A 14,372-nucleotide genomic window follows, 5' to 3' on the forward strand; every position below is an offset into this window, starting at 1 on the left:
TAACCCTTTCGCAGGTTCAAACCGTAATCATACGTTCTGCGAAATCTGCCTGAACCTCTAAATCTGCTCGGAAACTTGGCCTCGTACAATTATCTCTGGTCTGGCTTCTTTCGCCAGATTTTTAAAAGAAAGGACCGTTTCTCGATTCTTTGTCTCGCTGCGTTAATCAATCGGTCGAGACGCGGAAGAGCGTGGCTTCCAGCGACGCTGGCTCGTCCGCCTCTCCATTCGTTGTGTAAATTTTTAGCGGGGAAAATGGGCGAGCCAGGTGACAGGGCACGGTTAAGGATAAACGTAAAGTCGTGGTGGCGTCGAAAAGTTGCGAGCAAAAAGATTGGAATGGCCGTTACCGAGGACAGTCACTCTCGTTCCCTCTCTTCCTCGTGATTGCCCGTGTTCTCCGCTCGTTCGTTCGAGCCGAGAGGCACGTCCTCCGGCCGAGATGAAGATACTAGAAGTGGGCGGACTTCTCCGTACATAAATCGTTGCTCTAGCGAGAGAGGCCGAGGTGCTAGGTGAACGCACTGCGCGGTCTGCAGCGTGTAGAACCGCATTGTTAAACTTTGCACCTACGACGTGCCTGCCTCCGGCTCCTTTGCACCCTTTTCTTCCCGTTTATCGGCCTCCCTTCTCCCTCCGACTCCCACTTGCTTTTTCAACCGTCCGTATCTTTGCTTTCCTTTCTTGCGTTTCTAAGAGACGCTCCGATCGATCTCGCCAACTTTTCGCGCACGATTTCCATCGAGCGTGATCCCAACTGACGGATCTTGATAATTAAAAACGATAGGAAAGACGTAGCTCGGATTAGGTTCCAACAAACTTCGTAATTGCATGGTTAAGTAATGACGCAAATTACGTGTGTGCGTGACGTAACGTATGTAAGTGGCAGCGTACTTACAGCGGAATAAGATATTCTGATAGACCGATGATAAATAAAATAAACCTGATCCGATGCCAGGAACTTGGAACTTCTCAACAAGATTTTCGTAAACGCTATACGACATTTTACCATCGTTGTAGCTGGAAATCTAAGAAACCTTGGATAGTTGTCGCGGTTGCACTTTTGAAGGCAAAGAACTCGCATGTTCGACGTTATAAAAATCTTAGCAATTGTGTGTTTCTCGTTTGTCGTTTATAGATCGATTTAACATCCATATCAGTATCTTCTCGATTATATTTATATTTTATGGTTGCACCAAAAGTTTCTTTCGTTTCATAAGAAAATAACAGATGTATGATATTTTCTGTTTTATATTGTTTTATTGAACTACTACATTTTGTTCTGTTACGCTGTTCTATTTACATTTGACATTTCTATTTGATTTGGGTCTCGCGTTTGTATAAACATTGCCACATTACGTTAATTGTATTCGGTGTTAATTCGTTCTAAATTATGATAATTCCCGGGGTTGTGGATGTCATCGAGTCAATTCGTCATCTTTAACTCGACTCTGCCAAGCAATTTTTATTGTCTTCTTCCACGAACTTTACGTCGTTACCTCATACGAATGGAAAGTTCCATTTGATTAATCGTTTTCTTAAAGATCTGGATCGATTATTCCGTTGCAAACAGATGAGACTAACGATGGAGCGTGTGCGTGTACACGTACAGAAGAACGCGAGATACTTGAAAATAATCCGTACAGGTTTGATATTGTCAACACGAGGAATTTCTCTGGGTCGATTAGATGTGCTATTTTCTCTACCTGGAAATAGCCCGGCGAACGTGTCGGATACGCGAAAATGTACACGATGTATGCATCGATAAGCAGAATTCGGGGCCGCGTATCTCGCTCGAATTCCAATTAGTATGCGATTGGATGGCTGAAAGGTCGTTTCGAAACGCAGTTTCGCTCGTGTCGTCGATTTTTCCCTCGACGAAGAGGAGTCAGTTGAAAAAAAAAAGAAGGGCCGGCGGGGAGGGAATAGTTTGGTGACGAAAAATAGAGAGAAATTGAACAATCGACGGTTTAAAGTTACAGGAGACGAGAGTGGTGCAGGGAGATCGATTCACGGTAGATTTGATCCTAACACCCTGCCCTAAATGATCCCACAGAGATCGGCACGTGGCTGTCGCACCCTCTGACATCGGTCCGCATAGTAAAAGTCGGGGGTTTCCAGCCCCCTCCCCCGGCGACAAGCCTCTTCCTTTCGACAAGCAAACTCAGATTCATAGGGTAAGCGGATGCCAAGTCACCGACGTCAACAGGGAATCAGATTTTTCGAGTATTTGCTCAGGGAGCACCGTTTGTTTCCTTAGGATCTGCCGGTCGTTTGTTCGCGTCGTTGTTCGGCTACTCGAAACTGTTTGCAAACAGACTCGCTGTTCGCCCTGCTATTCTTTGCTACTTCGTTCGCCACTGGAAATTTTATTCCAACTATGCAGTGGCTAGGGAAAATATTTCCGCTTTAAGTCGCGCGCCTCGATTCTCTTCGACTTTGTTGCGAGATCGGTATCGGTAACGTCGCCTCCTCGGTTCCCATGAACCTGCTGCTGCTGCTCGTGACGTAATTCCGCGAGTGGGCTGGAAAGAAGCGACCGGTTCCCATATCAGGCATGCAAAGCTTGATGTATCGATGCTGTATGACGCGACGTCGCCCAACACAGACCGCCCACCCCTGAAAGGGCAGCCCCGTGCGCAACGTCACCTCGGCGCGGGGTAAAGTCACCCTAATGGTCGGATTAGTTTCCGATAGCGGTGCTCGAGGAGGCCGAGCGAAACTACGTTAAACGTGGCCCGACTACGTTCCCCCTGGCGTTATTAATTATTCATCCGCGCGTCGTACGCGCTGTCACATTCCTCTTCGTCACGTCACTCGTTTATCGCTGTCGAAATTCATGGATAATTCTTTTTTCCGGGCCCGGGCGACTCTCGACGCGGAGAATTCGGAGACGCTGGCTCGGTGACCGGTACAAATATTCCCGAAGGAAGCGGCCAATAAGTTTCGCCCTGGCCATGACAGGCTTCTGTTATTCAATGTCCTAGCGGAGGCCCGGACCCTCGTCGTGAATCTCGTACGGTTCTCGGACTAATAGCTCGAAACGTTGACCGTGTCGAGTCAATATCTCAATATCGTTATCTGTGCTGTCCCGAAACACGAACGTCAGGCAGCCAGAGAGACAGAGAAAAGAGGTCTCTAGTCCCAGAACCGGGATCGACTCTCGCAACCATATCTCCTGGAATATCTTCCTGGTCGTCGAAGAAAGCTGTTCCGAATGGGGCTCGGTTCAGCCCCTTCGAGAAGTTCCCGGAGAACGTACCGAAATGGAATCATCGATCGATAAGCGATCGGCTCGCGAGGCGAACCTTTCAATCATGCGACACCTATCAAACCAGAAGGCTTCCAGTGTTCCAAATGAGCGGCCGCCGCGCTCTCGAAACCTACGGGGCGAACGACGAGGACGACGACGGTGGAACGACGATTGGTATCAGTGATTCATGGCCAATGGCTGCGTATTTATTTGAATCGCCGTTTCACCGGTTCCTCCGCGAAACGCTTACCAGACGAGGCACCCTGCTTTATGATCGATTTATCGAACCGGCCGTGTGGATCGCAGCTGCCGCTACCGGAATGCGTCCACCAAATTCTCTCGCTTTTACCACGTTCGGCGCGGGTCTCTGGCTTTCGTGAAACTCGCACGAGTCAACGTGGAAACGTCTAATTGGCCTCGCCGTTCGCTTGGTTCTCGCGCGCGTGAATACATTCCATGTAACAGTCCCGAGAGAAAGAGAGAGAGAGAGTGAGAGAGAGGGAAGTGTATGCGCCCGCCTGTGTGTGTTAGATTTTTATTAAAACTGATAATAATAACATTTATCGAAACAGCGCGTAGCCAACGTCGTGTAACAAACAAAAGAATAAATAAATGTGTCTTGTGATCACTTTATACCTCGAGAAGCCTGAAGAAACTACGGATCAAGATCCCATCTTGGATTCATCGTACTCATCCGAAACCTAAAGGAAACCGGCGAATAAATCTTGAGATAATCGCAAATATCGATATCGATGGAACATAACGCGAGTCACAACTACATAACGTGCATCGTGTGATAAAATAATATCAATCGATCAGTTTGATAGTATAATACCTGTTAGCCGATCAATAATAGATACTGCAATCGGTCAAATAAATTTTATGTTAAAATTTAATTTAGATCCATCGTGGGTAGCTAATCATCTGAATACTCTCTGCTAACCCGTGTGTAATTCTGTATCATCGTTCATTGTACTTCGACATACAGAGAGAAGCAGAGAGAGAGAGAGAGAGAGAGAGAGAGAGAGAGAGAGAGAGAGAGAGAGCGTGCAATTAACGCATCCTGTGGACTGCAGCGGACATTCCATGGCACAAGTGCTGCACGAAATTCTGTTGACGTCGCTGGATTCGCGGAGAGCGGAGATATCATTTGTTCGTCCGGCTGACAGTAGGTTCCTCGGTCTTATAAATGATTTGACGAAGAGCTCCTTCTCGAGGAAGGATGATCGGCGGAGGAAACCGGGCAGATGGATGCCCAGACAAGACTGGGAGCGAATTATTGATTGTGCCTGTCTTCGGCTACCACTCATAACGGATTAATCGTGGCGCGCCGTTATTCTCTGGTTCGGCCTCTTGTCGCGAAAGCCTCTCGTCCCCCCATCCCGTTTAATTAAAAACCGGCTGAAATCCTGGCCACCTTTTGATTTTTCTTAATTAACGTGGCGCGTTGTCTGGCAGCGAGGTTGGGCTAAACGCGAGCTCGCGTGTAATTCCGCGTGTCGTGGATCTTCCCTCGGATCGGGTAAAATGGCGGTGTGTTGAAGCCGCGGACAGAATAAAAAGAACGAAAGAGAAAGAAAAAAGAAAAGGAAAAAGCAGCGGGACGAAAATGGTGGCTGGGAATATTGTCACCGGTCACGAGAACTCGTCCCGCGTGCGTGCGCGGGGGCGTTCACGATCTTCTCGGAAAGGAGAGCCAATGGGAGCGGAGAACACATTGCGTGACACAGGATGGTCTTTTTCACACTCCGGAACGCGCTCCACCCGCGGCCTCCAACGCCGGCCTGGCCTCGGCCGATCCGATCCTCAGAAACTTGGCCGAGCTATCGCTTAAAAAACGCTTACGAAAATCCTTCGGTTTTCGCTGGCCGACGGAGCTGGCGGGTTAACGAAAGGGGGCGCCCGGGCCAATTTCGCCAATTAGGAAGTGCATCTAGATCGCGGGGTGGCAGCGCGATTCATCGTGTGTCGAATATCACTCCGGTCTATCTTTGTCGGCCATAAATCTCAGACGATATTGCACGGTTCGCGCAGATTCGAGCCGTCGCAGGGCCGACAACAACACCGTTAGTGAGATTATGCCGCGGCGTGTGTCACAACGCTTGAGGAATTTATGCTTAGGCCGATATCTGGTGCTCGCGTTTTGCATACCCTCCACCCTACATGCGCCGCTAAGATCGCGCCGCCTGATTACCCCTGAAATTTATAATGCCCCCCAAAGACGAATAATCCTCGGCCCGCCTTCGCGGTTCCCTCCGTACCCCAAAACCGATAAAGTTCCCAATGACAACGAATCGATGGACGATCGGATGGAAATTTGATTCACAATCGTCCGAGACGTTAGATTTGGAATGGAAAATTTTAGCTTCGACGCGAATCACGCGCGTCACAGATATAAAACCCTATATATATATGTTGAGTTAGCATTGAGGTTAGGGCGTCTAACGAATCTTCATTCGGACTAGCCATCGTTGTTATACGATAGAGGTTATGTTTACTGGTATAAATATGATTTTTACAAAGTTTGACAAATAACCATGATGATTAGACACTCGAGATGTTAATGACAATGTACTTAGGCTCAATAACGAATCCACGGTCAACGGGGTAACTCTTTGTTAAACGTAGAATATATTTCGAAGCACAAAGTAACGTTTGCTGTGACGCTCGGTATAAACTGCACGTAAAGACGATGTGAAAACTGTCCAAGATGATCGCAAGAATAAAAGACTGATGGAAATTTTCCTCTCCTTACGATCGCATTCGTTTTGTTATACATTGGCCGGGGATATCAACAAGATTCCAGCCGCCGTTGCTTGGCAGTGCCGCGTAGCGGCGACATTGCTCCTCCCTAAGGTTTGATTGCTAATACAACGTGTGTCCCATAATATCGACACTTTTCTGTTAGGTAAAACTTCAATCCCGTGACCGTGGCTACGTTCAGCGACCATATATGTCACTACGAGTCCAAGCCTACTGTCATAAATTTCGGACAAACATAATCGGGTTGAATCGTAACAACTACTTCTAAGTTTTGTTATTTAAGTACAGCCATAATGAATAATGTAGAGTAAAGTATTGGGGATCTTCCCAAAAATTCCAAAAGAAAAGCCCCTTTCATCTCCGACATATATATGTCGAGTTAGCATTGAGGTTAGGGACGTTTAACGAACCTTCATTTGGATTAGCCATTGTTGTTATACAATATAGATGATAGTTAAGGGTACAAATATGATTATTACAAAATAAAGTTCACTAGCAATAAACAATTTCACTACACAATAATAAGTTCTCATTAAAGACTTATATTTATTGAAATACGTATAATTTTATGCGCTAGACTAGGTTAGGTGCGTAGTAGTGATACTTGTATGTGAATATCAGTGTGTGGAAGTACGTGTGTGCGCGGCGTCTCGAAAACAAAGGAATGTAAATTGTTCATTTAACAGTGTGGTGTGGAAGAAAGTGGTGAGACGCGTGCAAGTGTGTATCGATGAATATCTTTGAAATCGTTTATCAAATAAATATAGAACTATTCTAATATAAATTCTAAGTGTAAATTTAGTGTTCCCATACGATTATTTCGGCTATTAAGATCCAAAATTCTCAACAATATTACAATAACGATGATTACTTAGTCACTAAATGAATATAATAATAAATTCACAATGTGAATCAGAATTTCACAATTAACCGTGACGATTAGATACTCGAGATACTACTGACAATAATTTTAGGCTCAAATAACGAATACACGATCAACAGGATAGCAAATGCGCTTACTTGTCAAAAGTCCAAGTCAAACTGAACTTATGTACTTTCTATGTAGCTTCCTGTATCACTTAGGTCAACTATATTTTTAAGGAGAGTTATACAACTACGTCATACCTCTGTTAGGCAAAAACGTCCATCCCGTGTCACCAAATATGTCACTTCAAGTCCAAGCCTACTGTCATAAATCTCGGGCGTACATACTCGGGTTAAATCATAAACAATTACTTCTAAGTTTTATTATTTAAGTACAATTATAATAAAAAGTCTAGACTAAAGTATTGGGGATTTTTCAAAAATTCCAAAGGGAAGGCCCCGATGTTCTTTCACCTCCGACATATACAATAGATCTTCATTGTCGTTAGGTCGCGTTGACGAATGTTTTCGGTGGTTCGTCAAACAGAAACCGATGCGGATTGCCTTCTTCAATCAGTTAGCTGTTGCGTCCTCTGTGAGAAGCGCGTGCCTAAAATGTATTACAAAGAAAAGAACAGCCACTTTATTCACTCTATGCATAGTCTTTTCGTAATAATTATTTATATTTTTTTATTTGCTCGTTTTGTTTCGTCTTGGCCTGCGAATATTCAAAACACCTTAAAATTTATAAATATACATTAGTTTTGATTGAAATTGCGACTTAAACGACGAGTTGTAACTACTTTTTATTCGCATGACGAGTATACTCGTCGAAAACAGCTAACTGGTGAAAAGAAGCTGACCTCTTTCTCATTCGTTGAGCGTTTTCAGCTTCTAATACAATAATACTATCTTTGATAAGGAAATATATGTAAATTACAAAACTACAATCAAACTGCGATCATTTGATTCTTCGTAACGATGTCTACGACAAAACTGCATTTAGCTGAACGAAATTTTAATTAATGCACGATTAACGAATATTCGTCGAATTCATCTATCCGAACAGCCGCGTTTATTATATGAACGAAAAATAATAGGCGGTGAGGACAATCGGGCAGCTCCTATTGTATTATACGAACTTCAATTATACAGGCTGTAACAGAACATGTGGGACCCACTTCGTACATTGTACACTTAAAAACAATGAAAAAAGTTCGTCTGAACGTATGTTCTTATCTATCTTCGTTCATGAGATACAGCGGATTTTCTGTTATCTAATTACCTTCGCAGAGGATGTTCAAAGGGACCACCTTACGTTTCAAGGCGAATTCGTAGATCTTCGTCTTGTTCCTGGTTCCTGGTGTTTGCCGAATTTATCGAAAAGCTTCTTCTATTCTCTGATCATTGGTATTTCTACATTTTCCATGAGCATCGCTTAGGCAGATTAGGAATACACAGATGGGGAGACTTAATCGATGTTGGTACAACCAGCGAAATTTATTAGAAGCAAATATAACATCATATAACGTGAAATGTACGGGGAAAAGGGGAAATGTTAATTTTATCGAATTTCGAGTTTAACTTTTTTCCCTAAGCTCCTGCGCGCTTTTTGTCACTGGTCGTTATCTCGTATTAATTTGAATAACAATTTTCCGAGTTTCGCGCTAGTTGTAGGAGACCGAGCTATACAACGTAGCTTGTGTTTTTTTACAATTTAATGCGTTACGTGTTATTTGAAATTAGAAGCAAAAATTGGAAACGACGCGGAATAAAGGGAAGAACGAAATTCTTTAGTTTTATTTTGATATAATGTCTGCGAGGAAAGACGAAGTTGCAGAAAGACGTTATATACATACACATTTTGTTTCCGTGAGAAATGCTGAAACTTAACGTTCCCCTTTTCCCCTTAACGTTGTCCCTTCTTACGTTGTTACAGTGAACTTATTAAAATTAATTATCGCTATGCTTTTTAATATAGTAATTAGCTTAGATCAGATAGAATATGTAACGTGTCAGATTTATATTCCGATGATTTCAGAGAAAAGTAGTAAGCGTTGCTCGTAATTATTAATTCATCGCTAATTCCTACAATTTTGATCAAATTCACATCTCGTTAAATACTACAAATTGACCAAATCTATCTAGATACTTGTGAGCGATAATACACAAACACACACACATATATATATTTATATATATTTATCACTCAACCATACGCATCGTTCATACTTATATACATAATACTTTCATTGATATATTAATTAATTACCGAACGTTGCATCTAACAGCAGTAAAAATCTATTATACAGGCTGTGCAGATAACTACGTTCACCTTCAACATTTCCGTTATTTCTAACGATATGCGAAACGTTATATGGAAAACTTTTTTTTTCTTTTTTATTTGCCTGAATTTTACGATCAATTCTCATTGAGAATTATAAGTAAATTATTCTGGCGTGATACTATAACGCGAATAATAAATGATTATCGTACGTTTGATTCTAGCTGAACCTAATATTTGAATCTAAAGGGTGTCTTTTTAGTTTGCGGATCTGATTCGTCGTGTCAAGTAATTGAGTAACTAATAGGTTTTGCTTGTTAATTCTTATATTATATCTATTACTGAATTTGGATATTTCTTCTTTAACTGTAAGTATCTCAAGGTCGCGATGTATCGTTTCGTTGGTAACATTAAAGATCTTAGAATTTTTGATTGGAATCGTCGAAGAATTTCTATGTTGCAATTACTCGCTGTTCCCCATAGTTGAAAACTTGAAATACTTTCTACCTGGATAGAGACGAAACAGAGATTTCGAGATCATCCGGACAAACCTGCGCCGTCGATCTTTCGCGTACGATCGATTGTCATTAGGTTCTAGAGAGAAAGGGCAGATAAACTCGTTGGATGCGAGTGTGGCCTGTGGCCTCTGGTGCGTTGTGTGGTCTGTTCGAGGGGGATGGAAGGCTCGGAGGCTCGACGGTAACGATAAAATAACCGGAGGACGATGGAAGAGTGCTCGAGCTACGAGTGCGCATTGTGGGGCACGCGCAGCTACTACAGATGCCGCGTGCACTTCGCTTCGAGTACACCGCATATGTTTCGAATCAGTTGCGAAACTTATCCGGCCGATTGTCTGCAGGCGTGCACGCAGTTCGTGCCGGCAGCTATCGGCCGCGAAACTTCCTCTTTCGCAGCGCGTCGGCACGCGGCCATCCTTGCGAAATTCAATTCACAGCTCGCCGAGCATGTCGCAGATTATGGAGAGTAACTGACCGTGGAAGGACAACTTTGGAAACGGCGTTCGTTAATGCAACCGCCACAGGTTTCCTTCCCCCGCTTTTTCTGCCAATTTCCGTTCGAGTCGCGTGCATCTTCCACGTATACACCACCTACGATCAACGTTATTCCACGATTAACATTAGAACTACCGATAGTTAACACGAAGCTATTTTCACCAAAATGACTGGTCTTTAAAAAATACGTAATAATAGAATATTTTCATGTTTATTGATTTATTACTTTCTCACGGAAGCAATTCCATGTTATGTAGTACATTTTTCGTATTGTTAATCCATCTGGGATCCCCAAACGAGGGTTGACACTTTTATAAAATTGTAGAACCAGTCGTTTTGACTGCTGTGGTATTTCTAGTGTTAGCATCTAGCGTTCTAGCGATCGATCCGGAATTTTCCTGATAACTGATATCGTCGTATCGAAGGATACGCGGTAAAAATTTGAAAAACGTGTGGCAAGTTGTACAAAACGAGGAAACTGTTAATTGGGGTTCGATAAACGGATTGCAAGACCCTTTTACACTTTGACTGTTATTGGTATAAGTAGCCTCGATACGAAATTATTTTCAGTTTGAATACGTAAAAAATAAAATAAAATTCGTTATATTATACTTTTAGTTGTCGTTGCGAAAGTCATTACATCATCGTGGAAAAAATATGACACGAAGTAGGAATTTTAAAATAAAATTGTAAAACCAGTCAATTTGACCGTGGTAGCTCTAATGTTAAACCAGTTGGCTGTTTTTCACGGGTATACTCGTCAATAAATGGCGATATTTCGTGTTACGACTAGATCTATCGATAATAGAATTAAGAAATAAAACAGTCGTTTCGTTAGAACTTAATTGTATATTATAACAGCCACAGGTACTCCATGTTGGTTGACGAGTATACTCGTCGTCGCTTACTCTTTGCGACACGTCGCAAGAGTAAGAGGTCGCAACATCCAGCTTTCAATCTTAGTTCAATTTAACGTTCGATCTCAAGTTCGATTTTCTCGGGATTCTATGCGCTCTGCTCGCTTTTCCACCTGCAATCTCCTCCGTTCTCGTTTGTACCATCGATACTCAGACACCTTGTACTTCGATGGAACGTATTAATAGGTGCAACGAGGAGCTCGGAATGGAAAGCTCGGAAAAGCAAGGAAGCGGGTTTCGGTCGGCGCGCACCAATAGGCGTTAACTGAATCGAGTGGCGGAGATCCAAGCGGCCAAGACAATTACGAACCGAATCCCGCAGCAGTTTCAAGATCTGGCTGCACGGGGAGGCGCGCGCGCGCGCGCCTAACAATGGGGGCGTCCATAGTTATATTATTGGATGGTCGGTGAGGGAGTTTGCGAGCTAAAATTGAAAGCATTGTCGGCCGACGCGGTGTGGTCTGGCCACCCCTCTCGTCCTCTCGCTCTCGCGATCTTCCGCAACGAACGGTAGCCTCTATAAGTTGAAACAATAAAGCTTAACTACCACCACGACGACACTCGAGTCATCCCTGAAGTGTTCTTTGTGAGGGCACGCGCCCCTGTCACACGAAGCACCGGCGAGGCTGCGGTAGGTTTAGGGGCCGCTGCCGCCGCTCCTGTCGCACACCTCCACCACCAGGCAGCAGGCAGTCGACACATACGTTTCTGCTTGGCCATTGTGTCCAACTGCCTAGGCAAGGGCTGACAGTATGCTCGTTACTCGTGTGTCGACGTCGGGAACAACCACGTCCGTGCAGGGGGTTGCAGCACTTTGCGCGGACCCGGGGTCGAGTTCGAGTAACAGTTCAACCGGTGCTTCATCCCCTTTTCGCGATTTTTCCGTGGAAGCTGTCAGGCCGTGTCCCCATCAGAGAAAGGAAACGTAGGAAAGCAATGAAACTTTGCACTTTGCTCTTCTTCTTCTTTCAGCGTTGATAACGATAACAGCAAAGGGTACAGCTGCGAGGAGCAAACGTTGTCGAAAATGTTTTGGAAGGTGCGGCAACGAGAGGCGACGAGAAGTTGCTGGTTGTTGGTTCACAGCTGTACACCTGTTCCAGTCGTGTCTTTCCTTTCCATTCGAACGTCTTTGAAATCGCAGCGAAAATCCATCCTGTTCGTTGCTTAATCGCCCCCTGTCCGGCGAATCTTTTAGCTTTTTTACTTCTGTTGCCGAGTCGCTGGCTATATGATTTATTTGCAAGTTTCTGCCTCCGGTTAGTTTTCTTAATTATCGCGGCAAAAGTTTCTGCTTAGCCAGCCGTTACCACGCTGCGCAGGCATTTCGTTCAAATTAGTGGAAATTAATATTCGTTTCGACGCTGACAGACGAGGAAACAGTGACGCAAACTCACACCGAGGCGGAATATTCTTTGCCGAGCGAATACGATTAACGAATATGCTTCCCGTGAAGGTGGTCGTTGCGGTTAATTCGGTCGGAACCGGGAGGAATCACGTTTCACTTTCTCCAATATTTCGCAATACTTTTTCGAGCAACGTTTTATTAAACACACGAAATATCGACACCGTTTGACTCGCTTCGCTCGTTTCCGTTCAACGCATTCGACGATCCTACGCTTTTGCCTTGGACGCGCCAGCGTCTTTTGTTTATCTTCGTTCCTCGTCGAGGAAAGCTCGTTCGTACGTGGTTACCAGGCTGCGGATGTTTAACAATATTTATGCATTTATGGGAACTATAACAGCGTGAAAATGTACAATTGCGTGGCAATTGGTGGATTCGCACACGGTACGCGAAAATACCTAAAATACCTGAAATAAAGCGCTCATTGTAATATTCAGCGGGTAGAACAAGTCTCTATATAAATTCCACTCTTTTTAGCTACATCCATAAAAACATGAAATTGCATAAAAATCCGCAGTCTAGTCGTTACATTGTGCGTGTTCGCTAGCGCACGTTACACTCGCCCTATCATATTTCATTCCTGTATCGTATACAATATAATTAGCCGTTTCGTTAATAGAATTCTAACATCTTCTCCAAGCCGAACGAATTCGCAAACCAACGCCAACTGCCACTTTCGTTCTCTGCGCTCAACGTTTTCTTGGGAAAACTAAAATAAAAGAAGAATCTGATCCGTGAAGATCCGACGGTCTAAACGCGTTTCGAAATAGGCGAACGATCCGAGGAGGGTGTTTGGTGTGCGCGTCGACAAAGGAGCCGGTGAATCGGAGAACGAGAGGAGGTCATCCCCGAAGGAATGGAAACCCTCGAGTAATCTCGTTAATTTGCGTGCTGGTGCGGGCTAACTTAGGCAAGGGTTGCCAGGGGGATGGCAGGAAGCAGGACAAGGATATCCTTGGCGGAATCCTTGCCGAGATTCCTGGTCGAGAGAGAGGGTTGGAAAAGCCAGCCAGGGTACGGTTATATAGAGGAACGATAACGGAAGGCCTTGGTTGTCTGATGGCAAGATGGCGTCCCACGATAGTGACGTCACAGGTGGTGGGTCGAGATGGCCGAGGGTGAGAGGACGAGCGGGAAACCGGCGCGAGAGACACCGGGATGGAAGGCAGAAAGAGGGTGGAACGGGGAGTAGAGGATGCGAGGAAGATGCCGGAAGGCGGAGGTCTAGGAGTAGCGATGGGTGTCAGGCTCTCTGCGTCGAGAAGTTTCCGCGAAACCTGAAATCTAACAAGTCGAGAAACTGGAATCTTGGCTGGGAAACGACCGCCATCGAATACGTATAATAGCTTTTGAAAGCGGTAGATGGAAATTCGTTCGCCGATAGATTCGACCGGTAGATTTTTCCAACTCGTCTGGATCTGTGCGCCACGAAATTCCACACTCGGCTTGTGTTCGGAGCTTCGACGATAGTTGGATCGTTCGTAGAGGATAGAGGAAAGAAGGCCGTGGCACGAGTACCAAGCGATGCCACGCGTTTTGAGGCCATCACTAGCGCGGAAGCGAGACGGCGGGGCGGCAGCCAGGCAAGAGGTTGGCTAGGGGATGAGGGTGGAGGAAGAGAGAAAGCGAGAAACGGTAGAGAACGGTGGACGAAGAGGAAGCAGAATAATCGGCCAGAGAGAAACTGCGCGGCGAGTGGGAACGAGGGTGCTGGGGGCGGGGGAGGGAAAGAGGGAGATTACGAGGGCGAGAAGGAGAGGGTGGAAGTGAGAGAGAGAGAAGCATAATATTGATCGCATCTCCGTGGCTACAGACAGCATCTACCCTCTGTTGACGGGGTTGTTACTTGGAGGATTTAACTTTGATTCGTCGT

General features: G+C 44.8%; 1 protein-coding gene across 1 annotated transcript in view; it reads left to right on the forward strand.

Moving 5' to 3' along the window:
* Nucleotides 1-1,584: 1,584 nt before the first annotated feature.
* The window catches only part of LOC126925482 (uncharacterized), a 126,620-nt gene continuing 113,832 nt past the window's right edge, over nucleotides 1,585-14,372 (forward strand). Inside the window, exon 1 of the mRNA XM_050741055.1 lies at nucleotides 1,585-1,594. The gene's annotated coding sequence lies outside the window, so the exon portion shown is untranslated. The remainder of the gene's footprint in view (nucleotides 1,595-14,372) is intronic.

The sequence above is a fragment of the Bombus affinis genome, chromosome 16, assembly GCF_024516045.1.
Source record: "Bombus affinis isolate iyBomAffi1 chromosome 16, iyBomAffi1.2, whole genome shotgun sequence".
In the NCBI taxonomy this organism is placed as follows: Eukaryota; Metazoa; Arthropoda; class Insecta; order Hymenoptera; family Apidae; genus Bombus; species Bombus affinis.